This window comes from Agelaius phoeniceus, chromosome 6, assembly GCF_051311805.1.
Source record: "Agelaius phoeniceus isolate bAgePho1 chromosome 6, bAgePho1.hap1, whole genome shotgun sequence".
NCBI lineage: Eukaryota > Metazoa > Chordata > Aves > Passeriformes > Icteridae > Agelaius > Agelaius phoeniceus.
In genome coordinates, this window is record NC_135270.1 from 47,018,905 (window position 1) to 47,037,314 (window position 18,410).

Sequence of the window (18,410 nt, forward strand, 5' to 3'; positions counted from 1 at the left end):
AAATGATGGTAAATATTTTCATTTATACTATTATTTTATAGGTACTTTTGAAATAAACAATATCTACTTACTCAGCTTCCCATAAAAAGATTTGTTAGATTTTTACCAATTTCATTTTTCTAAAAAGAAAACCCTCTCCTGAATTTCATCCTTTTTTCGCCTCCTGCACTTGAATTTCCTCCTTTACTTCTTTCACAGTGTCCCTAAAAGGATATGAGAATAAAAAAAGTCAGAATCTTGTTAAAGAACATTTCCAAAAGGTTTTCAAATGAAAATTATTGTGCTGGTTAAAAGAATGGAAATTGCATTTTCTATTGCTTAACTTAGAGAAAACTTATCTATTGTTTGAGTTATATTGTCAAAGATCTAGCTAATAATCAAATCTGGTTTTACTATGTTACTATTTCTGGTGACAAGATCTAATAAATACCTAAGTAAAATCAGGCTTATTTAAAACTATAATTAGAAGATAGTCATCATTATAACTAAACTTGTAACTAAACTCTATATAAACTAGAGAAAATGATGAGTTTTTATCTTAATACAAATGAGACACAAGACCCCCTGTTTGAGGGACAGCACTCAGATCAGCAAAGGGACTCAGACACAGTTTTGAAAAAGAGATAATTAACTGCAATTATCAAAGTCTAATTAGAAAAAAAAAGCTTAAATTATTTAAATTGTTTGCAATGATTTCCTGTTCTCATGTAGCTTTCTTTCCTTAAAAAGTAAGAATTGTCCTTCATTTTCTTTGCATACTTTCTCTAGAACTTACCTGGAATCCACTTGCTACATAGAACCAGGTATGGATCCATCCTTTCACCATGTGATATAATAACCTCCCAAAATCTTCTGGGTTCTTAAAAGGCCTTTTCCAACCTTCAGCAAATTAACACATATCATGTAATGAACAGTTTACATCATTATTAACAACCAAAACATCATTAGTAAAAGCCAAAACTGCCAGCCAACTTCCTTCTCCAAGAAAAAAATCCCCAATGAGATCAGTGGGTAAAACACAAAACTTGTAGTTTACTCAACAGGATCAAACCAGGATTCTTAACAAATCATTGCTGTCCTTATCCAAGTTGGTAGAAGAGCTTGCTGGGAGCCTCCTCTGCTTGGGACCATGGGGAAGGCCTTGGGGTACACCAGGAGGCTGGCAGGAGGGAGCAGACCTGGGGACCCAGGGAGCAGCAGGTTTCTTCAAGGAATGGCAAGAGTTTCACAGATCCACTCGGCCCACTGAAAGCCACAGGGTAGAAAAGCCAAGCTTGAGGGAAGGATGTACCCTGCAGGGAGATGGGAGCAGGAAGGAGGCAGGTTCCCAAACCTTGTGCATCATTTGGGGTCAGAAAGCTATGTTTATCTATGGAAAAAGGTTATCCTGGCTTATTTTAATATTATAATATAGAAATAAGACAGATCTAAGGTCTGGATGGTGCCAATGTCTTTTCACACACTCACTTGGAAGGAGAGACATGCCTGGCTCAGGGTTGCATCACAGGTAAGTGCTTGTTCCCAAAGTGCTGCTCTGCACAGAGAGGAAAGACTCAGGCTTCTGGTGGAGTAAGAACAGAGATACAAAGCAGAGACAACTGGATGAAATTTACTTTTCTTGTTTTTTCTTTATCCTTCATATTGTTATATTATTGCATGGCAGCATTCAGAAACAATTCCATTTTCAAGAGAGGGAAATTTCAGATTCTTTGCCTTTGAGATACACTAAGGACAGGTCTCTGGCTTTTAGCAAATGTTATTCTATGTGTAAGCATGACAGATGCTAAAGGATTTCCAGGGATCCAGAGATCAGCTCTGTCAAAATTCTGCCCTACCAATGAGTAAATGCACTACATGCCACTTCCCAGAGCCAAACAACTTGACATGCTTGTGGCTGCCAGCATGTTGGCAAATTCTGCTTAATGTCTTAAGCAAAAAGGGGTAGAAGAAAGTTTCTGACTAGCATGTGCCTAAACATTTCTGAACAGCAAGCTCTGCTTTCAGAAAGCCAGGGGCACAGAGGAGCTCAGCAGTGCAGCAAACAAGGGAAGCATCACTCCCCCCTCATTTCCAGCTGGTTCCAAGGAGCATTTGAGCTGGATCAAGGCAGACACCTCTCTCCTCCACAAAGCACCTCACTTAAAACTGCCAAATTTTCAAAATGTTGAGCAGCCACAGCTCCCACAGAGATTGCTGAGGGTTGTAGCAAAACTTAGCATGTGTGAAAGACTGGGGGATTTTAGTTTTCACATTTAAATATCAACTTTGGTGTCTGACTTCAGGTGTCCACTTACAATGGGAACCAAAGCAAAATAAGCATGTCTGCTCCTGACTAATATTGTTTGGAAAGCGTGGCACATCAGAAAATAATCCTGAGAATGAAGGCTTCTTGCAGTAAAATTGTTTTCACATAAAGTTAATAAGAAAAAAGAAATATATATTATTTCCAGTTTAAATATTTCCTCATACAAATAACAGTCATTTCTAATATGGAACCATATGTGCAGAGCAAATAATAGCATGTACTGGAGTTTTCTCCAGCATGTCTTTTTAAATCCTCACTTCTTCTGATTAGGTTGGAGGCACAGCACTGGGATGGAGTAATGAATATCTACTCAGTAATTTATGTGACAGGAAATTGAACAACCATCTCCTCAGCCATTATTTCTGTGAATTTCCCAAGCTGTAAATGCACCAAACAGAGAAAAGCATAAATTTTGTTAAGCAGATGGCCTCATTTTCTAAAGAAAAATGTCTCTAGATGTCTAAAATGTTTCTGTCTACAGGCTTGACCTGTTGACCAAAAACCTGTAAAAATGTTTGCTCATTTCATAAATTACCATGGTGGCCTAAATTGTCTGAAAATGTTAACAAATTTAGATGCCCTGTAATATGGGATAGTAAAATCTAAAAAGTTATGTTATTTTTGAAAAAAACTCAAAACACACATCTGCTACCTAAACCTCAGACCTGTCACCTGTTTTAAATTGGGCATTAAAACTTCTGGACTCAAAACATTTTTATCCAAATGTGAGTTGGTGCACTTAGAAATGGAAAAAAGAGAGGTAATTGGTGAGGAACATCACTCTGACAAGTCCACAACTAAATGCTAAAGTACCATTACTTACCCAATATTAATGCCACTAGAAATTTAGAAAATTAGTTTTGAAAACCTGGAGAGAATGACAAATTTTATGAACCTGCCAGCCATAAATTTATCTGATAAAAACCATTTGAACAAGGAATACTCTGTGTTTCCTTAGTGACACAAATTTCAGTGAAGTGTCATGCTTAGGTGTGTCTAAATTGTCTAAAATATACAGCATCAAAACCCTCAGAAGCAGCAGCAAAGAGCAAGGTGCCCATGTCCATTGAGTAGTACAAGTATAGAATTCAATTCTATTTTTTCACTCTGACTGCCAATTTTATGGCACTTCATTTAAGCCTGAATCTCCAAAGAATCAATTCAAATTAGCTTTCTAATTTTCCCCAAAGAATCTACTTTAAAATAAATTGAATAGTAACATAAGGCTTAGTAAATGAGTATAAAACTCAAGTGAACTTGTCTGAAGAAAAACCTCTTTTAATCTGAAGACCAATAAAGCTCAGGTGCAATAATATATGACAACTCTAAAAATAGTTTGTCCTTGCTAGTGGTTTAACATTGGACAAGCTATACTTTGTGGAGTTGCAATGTCTAGGGTTTCATGCCATGATATTGGGAATATGAGTTGTTATTCAAGATTGTGTTTGAAGACAGACATAAAAATCCTTTTTGGTTTTTTTTAAGAACTGTCATTTCATCAAATCTTAGTGATGTTGTGGCAGAGCACTGGTGCCTTTTAACTTGTTTTTCTACATTTGTGGTTCAGAGTGAGATTTTTGCAGTTTTCCATCACTGACAGGGGAAATATTTCTTACAATTTTACATGTTTTCCAGCACAGGTGTTAAAGTTTCCTCCCTAAGCAGATGATAGGAAGCTGAGGGACTACATACCTGTGACCAGGTCCCTTGACCACTGGCAGTGAGCACAGGCTACAAGGGACAGAGCACAGAGGCGATACAGTTGCAGCAGTCATCTGCCAATTCCACCCAGCCTTCTTCCCAAGGAGATGGAAGAGAACATGTCTGGCCCTGGGCTGGAAATGAAGGCACAAAAGCATAGCTAGCAGCCAGCAGAGTTGTCAGGGAAAGCTTAATATCACCTAAGGTGAATGTCCTAACAAGTTTTAACCAATTACTGGTGTTCAGCAGAGCACTGAGCCCAGATGTCCAGAGCCCTTCTGAGTTCTATCCCCATCATTAATGTCCACTATGTCTCCTTGACAATCCATTTAGCTTTCCTTTACAGTTCAGAATAGCAAGTGTGGAGAAAATGCTAACTTATAATTATAATATCACATATGCAAAAAAAAGAAAATCACTTTGCATTCTATTTACACACAGCTACATTCAAGGTGGAAAGCTGAAGTTGAGATAATACTAATTCCACAGAATCCAGCTGCCTCAGTGTCAGGCTTCCCCAGCAATTTGTCTAAAGGATGGTCAGGAGATGGTGGTGTTCCCCTGTGGGATCCTGTGGCTCTTGCCCATTGTTGTATTCAGATAGTTCACTAGAAATTTGGCTGAGGGATGTGCCTCCTGTTGCCTCAGCACAGCAGCAGAAATTCAGGACTCAGCTTGCTCAGTGCTAATCACAGGAATGTTAAAAAAAATATTCAAGGGGGAAAAACCCAAATATGCCTTCATTTTGCCTGATACCACACATTCACAGAGGTATCAAGTTGTCATTCATGTTGTCACCATTTTTTTGTAAAAGCAAAGGAAATCAACAAACCAGATTATTTCTGATCTATACTTTAAAAATGCAATGAACAGACAACAGAAGCAATTGTTCAGCAATGGCTGAAGCAGGTCTGTGACTGAAGCCAACAGCTCCTACCCTTTGCTCTGTCCTCAGCTGCTGCATGGACCATGAGAAGAGTTGTCCTTCGTGCCACTGATGTACCAGTGATTTGAACATCTCCATCCACTGCAAAATTGTTATGTATGGCAGGTACCACCTGCATCCAACAAGCATGGACTCATGAATCACAGCATCATTAAGGCTGGAAAAGATCTCTAAGATCCCTGAGTCCAACACTGACCTCAGAGGACCATCTTCACCACTAAAGCACATGCCCTTTGAACACTTCCAGGGATGGTGTCTCCACCACTTCCCTGGACAGCCTGTTTCAATGCCTGACCACCCTCTCCATAAAGAAAGCTTTCCTAATATCCAATCTAACCTCCCCTGGCACAAGCTGAGGCCATTTCCTCTTGTCCTGTTGTTTCTTACCTGGGAGAAGAGACCAACACCCACCTGGATAAACTCCTTTCAGATAGGTGTAGCTAGTAAGAAGTAAGGTCTCCCCTGAGCCTTCTTTTCTCCAGGCTGAACCATGCCAGCTCCCTCTGCTACACCTCACAAGACTGTGGTCTCTTAGTTCCATCTAGTATTACATCCAAGTTCAACAAACTGCCAGGCCTTGGAGTTTTGGGAGGAGATGATGAAAGAATGAAGCATTCTCTCAAGAGTCCTGAAAATACAAAGATGGATGTTGTCATTATAGTGCAAAGGTTCCATATTGCTAGAGTTACATACCTCTTTGATGATTCTTGTAGGCATCTCCTCTAGACACTGACTCCTCCTTGCAGTAGCCAACTGACTCCTATTCCCTTAACCAACCAATCCACTCTTTTATAACACTCTTCTTATTGGCTACAGGTATGGCCTGTTAAAATCAGGCCTGCTCCTAATCTCTAATAATTGGCTGAGCTGCAACTCCTTAATGGGGTAAAATTACTTTCTATACTGTTTTCACTTTCTCATATCCCCCTATAGATGGAGACTTGCCTCTTTCAACACAGAGGAGGCCTGGTACTGTCTTAGGTGGCCAGGCAGGACTGGGGGAGCCAGTGGGGGAGACCATCTTCATCCAGGAGGTGAACAAAGTCCCAGGTCTGTCCCTGCAGCAAGAACAGAAAAATATCCCAATTCACAGATTTTTTTTTTTTTTTTTTAATCAGGACAGACTATACAGCACCTCTAATGTGGCTAGTCTGCATTTTGCTTGAGCTTAAACCACCTTAGAAGCTGTGGAGCATCAGGCCCAGGTAGCTCCTAATGGGCCATGGGAGCTCACTGCAGCAGGGCAGGCTGGGGGCTCTGGGGACAGCCCCAGGATGGCAGGGCAGGCTGGGGGCTCTGGGGACAGCCCCAGGATGGCAGGGCAGGCTGGGGGCTCTGGGGACAGCCCCAGGATGGCAGGGCAGGCTGGGGGCTCTGGGGACAGCCCCAGGATGGCAGGGCAGGCTGGGGACACTGGGACAGCCCCAGGATGGCAGGGCAGGCTGGGGGCTCTGGGGACAGCCCCAGGATGGCAGGGCAGGCTGGGGACACTGGGGACAGCCCCAGGATGTCAGGGCAGGCTGGGGGCACTGGGACAGCCCCAGGATGGTAGGGCAGGCTGGGGACACTGGGACAGCCCCAGGATGGCAGGGCAGGCTGGGGCCGCTGAGGACAGCCCCAGGATGGCAGGGCAGGCTGGGGACACTGGGGACAGCCCCAGGATGGCAGGGCAGGCTGGGGACACTGGGGCAGCCCCAGGATGGCAGGGCAGGCTGGGGGCACTGGGACAGCCCCAGGATGTCAGGGCAGGCTGGTGGCACCAGGGGCTGCACTAGCCCTGGGCATGGGGCACGCCCCTGGGGATAAGGCTGGGCTCAGGCTGGGCACCAGCTGGGACACGAGTCCAGAGGTGTGCCATGCTTGTCAGGGCCCATGGCTGGGCAGGGCTGTGAGCAGCTGGGGACTAGCCCTGCTGTGGCATTGCTGGGCAGGGACTGCTGGCCCTGGGGGGCTGAAAAGGGGCCCTGAGCCATAAGCAGGTGGGGGTGGCCCTGGGGGAAGCCAGGCAGGGGCAGTCAGGCCTGTCAGTGTCCTTGGGGTCATGACACAAATTCTCCTATTCTTATTCTTCCATACAGACAGATAGAGCTCTGAAGAGCAAAAGCATCTCTGCATATCTGACAACCTTTGTTAATATTATTTCTGGGTTCTGATTGAAAAAATGCATTGTGAATATCCATATGGGCAATGTGCTGCCCAAGATGCCCAACAGAGAACAAATGACAGGAGTACAAACATACCACAGATACCGTCAGAGAAGTCTTCATTTGGGACACCTCATTATTCACTTAATTATTCATTTTGTTTATTTACAGTAGAGATATTAGACATAATATGGTGTAAGTCCCTAGCATCCTCAAACACCAGCTGCTGGCTTTTCTCTCCAGTCCCAAAAGGAAAAACCAAAGCATTGCTGTGAGAATTAACAAAAGTCCAATTAAAATTCTTGCCGGAATGTTAATTTCCCAAAAATAAAAGCAGCAAATTAATAATAAGCTGCTAGTCACCTCCCTTATTACTTTTGCATACATTTGAAATGGCAATAATATGTGTTTAAAATTAATATCGGATAGACAAGCAAATTTAAAAAACTCAAATACATAATGCTTCACCTTTTTCTCATCTCAAAGGGAAGAACTGTTAAGGGCATTGCTCCTTGAAATGACAAGTTATGCACAAATGTTGCTACAAAGGCTGAGAGATGAGGAGTCTCCATGCAGAACACAGAGGACCACAGCAGGGGTTGGAAGGATCTCAGAGGTCACTCTTTCATCTCCCTGCCCCATGGCAGAATGGGCTAAGCTTATCTTGGCAGGTATGTGTTCACCCTCTTCTAGAGCTCGCTGTTAATGGGTACTTGACAACTGCTTCAGGCAAGAGATCCCTGCCACTCACTCCCTGTTCATTAAAGTTTCCCCTGCTTTAAAGTAAATCTCACTTGCCACAGTTTAATCCCATTACTTTTTGCACTATCAATGGACATGAAAAAAAGGATTATTATGGGGTTTTTCTCATATCTGCAAGTCTTTCGTGCATTTGAATAATATTTTTGCTCAGTTGTCACTTCTTCCTGGGTTTTTTCCCCAATTGCTCCGACACCACCCCACATTTTGAGCAGACAAGGGCAGTGGCATACACACAGGTGTCAAAGAGAGTTTTGCCATTTACTGCAGTGCACTCTGACCTGAGCCCCAACCACCTTTTAATCTCACTCTTTCCTCTCCTTTCCTCTGTGCTAGCGAAGCCCTATAGTGTGATTAAATGGGCTGAGAGCTTCATGCTGCCACTTCATGCTCATAGCAACAATTAAACTTTTCAATTCCAAAACAACCAGGTCTCTTTCAGCCATATTTTTCAGTGTATTTAGAAAAACTATTATTAAATACACATTTCTTAAAAGGTTTTGACAAGGCATTGCTCTTTTTTTTATCAGGGTCCTACAAAATCATGCATAGTTGTGTTAAACAGACTTCCATTTTATGTGTGGGGACCAAATCAGTGCTTTCATTATCAATGAGCAACACATCTTAAGTTGCAAGCAGATGGCACTTGAGCAATTATGCACATATATTATCTGCTGCAGGGAGGAGAAACATCAAACATAGATTGCCAGCCTACTGTTGCCCATGTGATTTTTATGATAATAACAGAGACTATTTCACAGAGGTGAAATATTCAGGTTTGCTGTTGATTGATTCAGGAAGGGGTGTTAACAGGTTTTGCAAAACATGCAAAAATGTGGCATTTGCATAGCTGGAGATAAGTAAAATCAGTCATAAAACAGTGGAGTAAGTGTTTTACCTCACCAGCAGGAAAGATGAACCTGTGTACCCTATTCTGAGAGGCAGAGACCCTCTTAGACATGGTTGCAGGGAACTTTGCCTACAAGGATCCTGCACAAGGATAGCTGCTGATGTGGTAAATATCCCTGAAATAGTGATCAACTGTATTTAAAGGAAAGAAAACGGATTTTTTTACTGGATTGCATGCAGTTTACAGCATGACAGCTTTAAAAGGCATAAAAATGCCAACTTTCAGATAACCCTAGCCCTATATTGCAGGTAACTGAAGATCACATATATTTTCTAATATATGGTAAGAGTGTAACTGTAGAGTTAGATTAACTGTTGTGCTCTGAAAAGTGACTACAAAATGGCATTATGGTATTTCTTGTTTATTGGGCAGAAATGGTTTTTGAATGAAATATAAATTGTAAGTAAAAAGATGTTTTGTGTAGTTGCAAATCTTCCAACAAAGCTTCCAACAGCTGACATGTAACTAGATTATTGTTTTTATACATATCATCAACATTCAAGATTAGGCTGACAAAAGAAAATCTTCTCTGACACCTCTGATTCCACTGGCTATGGATGAGATATTGAAAAATGTGCAGGGGTATTTGTCTGCTGTGGAGCACAACACAGAGACATCCACAGTTAGCAAGAGAATAATTAGCTCAGATATTTGAAAGCATCTTAGTTTCAGCTACTTTTCATTGATATAAATTAGCTCATGTGAATCATTTTGTCCCAGTCAAGCCCTCAGGTCTTCAGAAATGTGTTGTATGTAACTTCAGTGAGACATGGCTCTAAGTTTCATACTTTTAAGAATTCCACATTTACCTTCACTGGTGCCTATGTAATCCTGCCAGTGTTGGATTTACACTGGGTGAAATAGAATTCAAATCAGCAGACACAAATTATATTACTGTTACAATCATGTCTAAAGCCAAAATAGTTTTATGTTACTATGACTTCTTTCGTGTGAAACCTACAAATTAATTTGTTTGTATATCTCTCTCAATACTTGAAATACATTTCTAGTGTTATATTCCAAGGTTTCTCATTGTCCTGAGATTCTCTGGTCAGCCTGATGTGACACTGACAGGCTTGGTCTACTTTTATTTCTGGGTCCTTTTCGGGTCTGTTCTTCAAAGCAGAAGAATAATAAGTCTCTATCAGCATTTCTGCTATACAATCAGCAGGACTGTTAAAGACAGTAATATGTTTGAACCTCCTGTTTTTATATAACAATTTGATCAACAGATGTCTAAATCTTGTTTAAAATAATGTAAACTAAATTCATGCTATTGAAAAGTAAATAGAAAAGAAAGTAGAAATTAATTTGAAGTCATTCATGTAAGAGTATGAAGACTCAGGCTATCCCTGGAAAACACTGAAATGCAATCTGTTGAACATTTGTCTTGGCTTCAGATTCTCCCTCAGAAGAATTTTTAGCTAGACTTCCCAGCAATGTAGGCTCAAAGGGTCCTTGTATTAATTGAGATTTTATCTCCTGGAAATCTCTACTTTTTCATGTAATAACTGGATGTCACATCCATAACGATTGTGTAACAGAGGGAGTGAAGAAAGCCTCTAAAGTGAGAGATGGAAGATAGGTACTTCAATTATTGCCATTCACTTGGGAAGATGTAATATTTCCTGGAATCTGAGATACTCTGTACAATCTCACTGAGAAGCCCACAACTTTAAGCACATACAAAGTTACATAAAATAACCTTGCTTATGTTCTTCATTTTTCATTTTACACCACTTTAGGAATATAAATGGAGTATAAAGCACACTAACACTCATTCTAACATCCCTTTACAGTGCAAGAATGACATAAAAAGGACCAAATATAAATAAGAAATGCAGATAATGTATGAGAGAATACCATACCCAGTCAGAAATCACAGGATGGTACTATCCTTATGTCAATCAACATATTTTTAAAAATCAGACCTTGGTAAACAAACTTGGAATTATGAGTCTGCTGTAATAATAATAATAGAATCATGGGAGCATTTACTTTGGAAAAGACCTTTAAGATCACCAAGTCCAACTATGAGTTTTGGTCTCATATGACAGCCTCTGTGAGGGATTTGATCCCACACTAAATGGCATTCGATTTTGAAATTACAGTATAAAAGCAATGCAGTATACCTTCATTTAGAAATTTATGAAGAATCTTTCCCAAACAGTTTTCTAAAAGATGTATATATTTTTAAAATTTATTCTTATTATGTTACTTTTTAATGATTGTGTTTGTTTGCAGATTATTTGCAGAAGGCCTGCAAATAATCAAGTGGACAGCTCATTATTTATACCACATTTGATGCAATATGCAAACAGCATTGGGAACATCTTTGTGAAATACAATGGTATGTCATTGAGAGAAATAACTTTCTCATTTTTAGCCCAAACAGATAAAAGTTTTGAAGTAAAATATAACTGAAGGATTTCTGTGTGCAAGTCCATCTTTGAATCTTTACATCTTTGATACCAAGGCCCCTGTTAAGAGCTATTGTCTTGCTGAAAGCATGACAAAAGTTATTTCAAAGAAAGTAGGTGCAAGGGAGAGCAAAGCTGACACTGAAGAATCTCCTCTGTTGTCAGAAGGCTGTGGAATGCTATTAATTAGCAGCTAAAATATAATCTCATTTATATGCTTCCGAGGAGAAAGAGCATGCTGTAAAAGAATACTGAACAATATATCTATATAAAAGATCATAAATACACTTTGAAAGTCTCTGACTGTTTACATTTTGTTATGACAGAGTCCAGCTTGTGTTTTTTTAACTATGATTGGAAGGGTCCCAGCCATTTCAAGTTTAGCTTGGCCTGTGTTTAGCAGTTCTGGTAAAAGTAAATATTTGGGGGTTTTGCCTCATAAGTCTTTAAGACTAGCAGAGTGCCCTCCATCTTTCTTAGTCTGGTGTCTGTGGATGCTGAATGAGTAAGAGGGGACTGAACTGCAGGCATCACTGTGGCTTCTGTGCCCTTTCCAAATAGTGTTTCCCCTGGGCACTGTTGGAGGCAGGCTATTGAACTTAATGGACCACAGACCTGACCCATTGGGCATTTCTGAAGTTCATATTATTTCAGGAGGACAAAGGTGCCTGAATTTCTTTATGTCCCTTGCCCTGTGTACACTCTTTCTAAATTTTTTTTTTCCATATTATAGGTAGAGAACTGCCATAGAGAACAAAGAACTGCAATGATGAATCACTGCAGTGGAGAACTGGTACAAATCAGAGAGTTACAAATATATTTTTTTCTTGTGATTCTACTGTTCCTTTTGCCATGACAAGCTCTCAGGTAGAGATCCAACATGATTTCTCACCCTTGACTTACAGCTTTCCATTCTATATGTCTAAAAAACTGGTCTTTTCCTGATCTAAATTTAAACACATCATCCCAACTTGTAGATCATGACAGTTTTCATAATTAGGAGAAAAACATTATAATGATAGCAACAATGTTAACATAGCTTCTGACCAGTATTTGTCAAAGCACCTAATAAGTTTCAGTATTAAATGATTTTTTAATAAATCTGTATGACTCACTTTTCTTAAGGCCCAGTAAATGTTGGTGATTTGCTAAGTTTAGAAATCTGCAGCTGCTCTCATGGATGACTGTGAACAGAGCAAATCTATCTATGAAGCAGATCTGTCTGATCATAACACACACAGGCAGTGGCACAGCACAGAGCTCTGAACACCCCTTGCCTACCAGGGCAGGTGGAGCACAGGACCCCAGTGCAGAGGTCCTCAGCAGATGCTGGGAGGGCTCCTCCCACTCAGAGCAGCACAGCTGTGTCACCAAGCAGAGCACAGACCTCAAACCTTGTTTCTAGGCAGCATTCTGCCTTATATTGCTCTATAGTCTGTAAATCCACCAATGGTCAAGTACCAGCCCAAGGATCTGCCTCATGTTCTCAGAAATCTGTGTGACTGCGGTTGTCTTCCTTTTTCTATTTATTCATATAAGGTGTCTAATTTTTAAAATAGCCCTAAAACTACAGGCTAATTCCTGCAGGGTTTTCATAGTGATGTACAATTAGGTTTCAGTACAAGCTAGCACTTAGCTGCCTCAATCATTTTGCAGATTAAAAGAGCTCCCTTCATATTTGCTTGGGTGCTTAAGTATTATAAATAGTCTGACTTCTAATTTTTATTTCTTATTTATGATGCATATCATATATATGTATGTATTTTTTATGATAGTACAATTATATATCATCTATGAATGAAGATCATGGCAAAAATAAAGAGAAATCTAACTGCTTCCTAACATTTCTGAATTAACTCTACATCCATTTCAATAAAGAATCTTAAATTCTTAATATGAAAGCTATAGAACATAAAATGAGAAACAATATTATGCTGCACTATAAAGCCACAGTTTTTTCCACAACCTCAGTAGTGAGCATAGTTCTGATCATCTCAAAAAGACTGAAAAAAAAAGCAGGACTGAAAAAAAGCCACATAGAGTGGAGCAACTGTGATTGAGAACAGAATCACATCCATAGTACAGTACATGATGGAGGGGAGATGTGAACCTCTGGCTGCTGGACACACAGAGCATTTTAGGGAGGCATCATTCTTCTACAGCCCTATTGCTACATCACCACTGCTACAACTGCATTAGGAAGAAGTGGATCCTAGATCTGTCTCAGTACAGTTACAATTTTCTTGCATTTATCTTAAATTTCAGGACTCTGCTTTTGATCTTTCATGTGGTGAAATTTTGTCTCTGTCCAGAAAGGTTTTTTGGGCTCCATCATTTGTACAGTTCTGTCATTTTCCCTGCAGGTCTGACTTCACGGTATTATTACAATATCCAATAAAAAGTGTCCATTTCACAAAGCTAACTATGAAAAAACCAAATAACACCTTCCCTCCCAAAAGATTTAATCAAATGTATTGATTCAGACTAATACTTTCTCAGAAATAAAAAGAAATCTTAAAACATGTTCCTAATATACATGCTAGTTTATCAGGTCAGGCTTACCTGCCCTCCAAATGAGGAATTGAAAAATCTAGGATACTTGTGGTCCTGCCTCAGGGCTGCTTGCTTTTGGCACAGGATGTCAGTATTGGAATTGGGCTTTCCTCTTCCATGACAGTACTGTTAAAAGTCAGAATGTCATGTAATTCAACTTCTGAGGCCTTTTGAGACAGGTATATATGTCTGTATGCTGCCTTCCCAACAGAGTGGGTGAGCAGAACTACAAATGACTTGTTATTTGTACTCTTTTATCACTAGATTTCATATTACTAACTCTCAAGATTGCCCTTAGCCAGAATAGGAATGCTAACAAATATATGACACTTACAAAATTAGTACAATGTTTGACTATAACATGATTCCATAGCATCTGCTACATTTCAATATGCCACTGAATATTTCACAATTATTTAACATCTATCACAGCTTTCTTCTCCAAGAAGGATTAAGTATTTAAAAGATTTTTTCATTTCTAGCATGAATATTCTGCAGCTACTAGGCTTTTCTCAGGAGACATATCTCAGATCTTTTAACACAGCAACTCATTCTAAGATGTACCATTGTAGGTGTCTTAATTTTCATAGCTAGTTTGTAGGGCATCTTTGTCCACATTATTCAACTTCTTGCTGCATATAGTAAAGCCAATGGTAAATTAAAATTATATAAATTAGAATGACTCTTTAAAAGAATTTTATAAACAAGTGCAAACTTGACTGGAGCACACAAAGAAATACTCCTCCCTGGTGTCAGTCAGACACATCATTTGACTAAGGCCAAGATGTTCTCCACAGCATGGGTATCAAAGCAAGTTTAAACATCAGACTCCCTGACTAACTCTACATTAGTAAATACTTCAGTGCAAAACTAGTAATTTAGTAGGAGAGGCTGAGGGAATTAGGTTTGTTCAGTCTGGAAAAGAAAAACTTTGGGAGCCCTAATTGCTGCCTTCCAGAACCTGAGGGGATCCTACAAGAAAGCTGGAGAGGGACTTTTTATGAGAGAATGTAGTGACAAGACAAGGGGAAATGTTCTCAAATTGAAAGAAAGTAGGTTTAGATTAGATATTAGGAAGAAAGTCTTTACTGTGAGAGTGCTGAGACACTGGAACAGATTGGCAAACTCTGCCCCCACTCTGACTTTGCTCAATATCCAAAGGTTCCATTGAAAGGACTAAGAAAGGCCTTGAGCCATAGAAACAAATCCACTGAGGGCAGTGACACTGGCTTTTCTCTCAATTGAAAAACCAGACATGGAGAATGGGATGCCTTGTTGCTGATGGTCAGCTGGACTGCTTGACATATGCAGGAAGGCTTGGAGTACTTCCTGGTGGTGCAAAGTAGTCATTATTCAGACTCATGTCTCCATTGGGCATTTCTGCAAGTTTCATGTGAGCCCAGAATGGTCGTCCAGTTTATTCTTCTCCAGAATGAATCTTGATTTGCAGGACCAGAATGACTCTGCAAACCAACACACAGAAAGTGGGAAAGATCAGGAGATTCCCTTTGGAACTGCACTGCTTTGAGACAAAATGGTAATGCATGTGCAACCTCTACGCTCTTTTAAAAGTCATCACTAATTTTTTACCTCTTGCAAATAAGAGGCTCAAATATGGATACTTAAATAACTATGATTAAAACCCCCAATTGTTACTACTATTTCTTTTAGACAATGGTAAAATGTATCTTCTCAGATTGTTACTGGAAATCTCTATGCAAAATGTTAAACAAACAGGCCTGACTATTTTTTTACGTTTGGGCAGCCTTCCCAAAGAATAGTGTTAAGGAATCAAAGCAGGAATGCAGAGTGCAGTTGTAATTCATCCTGATTTTAAGATGGCATTTCATTGCCAGAGAAGTGTAAAGCTGATATACTGTAGTAAATGAGAGTCATGCCAAAGCTTTTCTTTGAACTGTGACATTTGGTGTGTCAGCTAGTTACTCTGACTAGTCAGCCACCACCCACACAGCTGATTAAAGATAGAAGACACAGTAACACTGCCACAAACTTAATGTACTATCTTTACACAAAGTTTTATTTTGGTAACCTTATAGGGAAATACTGCCTATTCTATGATGTACTGCACATATTAATTTATTTTTATTCTTCTGATTAATGAATAAATGGATGAAATATTGTTTGACAAGGGGAAAAAGTAAAAAAAAAAATAACGTGTGGCCAGTCCTGATATTTGACTTAATTGTCTGAACTATTTTTCAGTGAAAACTCTCCCAGATTTCAGTGTATTACACTGGCCAGGCCATCAGGAATGTCATGTTGCCCAAGGACCCTAGTTTTACAATTGTTAATTCAATAAATAAAATAATAAAAACATAGAATGGGATTGGTTGGGAAGAATATTTAAAGGTCATTCCCCTGCCATAAGCAGAGCCATCTTTCACAAGATCAGGTCACTCAAAGTCCCATCCAGCCTGATCTTGAATGCTTCCAGTGATGGAGCATTCACAGCTTCTCTGAACACTTTGTCCAAACTAAACCTACCCTCTTTCAGTTTAAAACAGGACTCCCTTTTAGCTGTCTGTACAGACCATGGTAAAAAGTCTAAACCATCCAAATCCTTTGAAAGGAAATTACAGATTAGTAGATTTTAACAGCTATAGGGAACTGCAGAAGCCCCAGGAGAACAAAACAAATATACTTTGATAACATTTTATGGTTATATGATCTATTTACTATAAAATTATGGCAATTGGCTAAGCATATAAAAGATCCATTTGAAAATAATTTAAACAGATGATCAGAGAAGATTACATGGAAAGTATATATTTTTAAATGGATACTTTTAACAAGGAAATCCTGTTTGTTAAGTAAATGAGGTGTCAGAAAACAAGGAAAAGTTTATGTATTAAGAAAGCAAATCCTGAACATCCCCTGTTCCATAAGGTACATGAATAACTATTTGTTAGAGAGCAATGGCTCTTTAGCTACTGCAACTCATTTTTTCCCAGTTCTGGAGGTTCAGACAATTATGGCTCCCAGGGGCAAAGATGGCAGCAATCAAACAAAAAAATTTTATTATCTCAGACCATATCACTTTCATCACTGATGTCCTTACACTCTTGGAAATGTTGCAGATAAGAATGTAACCTGCTAATGAGTGAATAGTCTTATTTTGTATCACTCTTGTTAAACTGAGTTGTCAGAGTTGCAGCTTGTAGGTTAAGGTTGATCATAGATCTTAGCTCTGCCAATCCTTCCACTTTGACATTTGACTCTGAACTCTAACACCAGCAGCAAAAAACAAAAATTGAGGAGCATGTAGGCTCTTTCACCCAACAGCTCTGTAGCTGTTGCTTTTGTTTCTTTCCCAAACCATTAGGAAGAATAGGCTATCACCTAATAAATGTCATTCCTAATTTTATCTAGTTTTAGCCAAGGCTGAAGTGTTTCTGCAGTTTGCTAGCCAAAATCCAGACAAGCAGTAGCTAGTAATTAATTTCCATTCTAGTATTCAAAAGGAAGAGTGTCACCATGGCCTACTCAGTTCCACTTCACTGTGGTCATCAGCAGTTCCTTTCTGTCAGTCCTCACAGGAAGAGAAATGAGAGTACTTATCCTTTAATAGAGATCTGCTCTTTTCTAAAAAAATTCCAACATGGTAAAAAAATGTCATTGGCCTCTCCTGGGGTTTATGTTGACTCAGCAATTCAAATCCATGGCACCTTTTCAAGTCCTTGAGAAAATGAGGATTGAGAACATATGGAAATAAAGGAGATAAGACCACCTTCCTCTCTAGAGTTCCTTGCCATATATACAAGATATATACATTTCTCACTATTAAAGGCATACAAAGATCTTTCTGTTTGGTAAAATATTTAACAGAACATTGTACATGTACAATAGAGCACATACATTGTCAGCTATTTAGACAACAAATCAAAAGTATAGGAGAAATATAAACAGGAGGCCATAGCATTTTTAACTGCTCCTTATGAACTAAATAATTATTTTTAAATAAGTAAAATAATAAATAATTATTTTTAAAAATCAAAATAAAATAATACTGTGTGGATTTAGTGTTTAGGATGGGTACAGGGTATGGGCACCAAAAAACTGAGGCCTACTGAACAAAAAAATACAGTCTAAGTAATAACACAGCAAAATGTCATACATTTTCTCATGACTGCACATAGACCTATAGCAACTATCCCTGTGGGATAATAATTCAATCTCCTGCATCTCAGAAGAGCATGTGATGATATTGCTAATTAACTTCTATGGTGACGATTCTCTTATGAAAACATTCACCTATTGGGAAATGGCATTTCTAAGGCAAAGCTCCAATCTATTAGCATGTCTTACCACCACCTTTCAAAGGCAACACCAGTTTGCTCCCACTGATTAGCACATAAAGCATATTTGAGTTACAGCTCATTTCATCTAGCAGGTACCTGGTTTTTATATACAGAATCAGGTATATCTGCTGATATAGTCAGTGTTTCCAACTTCCTCTCATTATTTACATATTACCAGCCTTGGAATTATAAAAGAGAAAGATTCCAGTTTCATTGTGCCTAGAGAGAAACATACATTACAGGAACAGAAAACATAGATATAATTTTATAAATACTTCACCTGTAAATTGTACTCTGGAATGCCTCACTGAAATTTGAAAAAAATTGGAGACTCACTTAAGAGTAAAATTGGT

General features: G+C 39.2%; 1 long non-coding RNA gene across 1 annotated transcript; it reads right to left on the reverse strand.

Annotated features, from left to right (window-relative positions):
* Nucleotides 1–1,474: 1,474 nt before the first annotated feature.
* On the reverse strand, nt 1,475–5,498 carry LOC143694289 (uncharacterized). The gene is made up of 3 exons (XR_013182646.1): nt 5,364–5,498; nt 3,998–4,140; nt 1,475–1,561 (listed from the first exon to the last, which is right to left on the reverse strand). It is a non-coding gene; the product is annotated as an uncharacterized LOC143694289 (long non-coding RNA).
* Nucleotides 5,499–18,410: the final 12,912 nt, after the last annotated feature.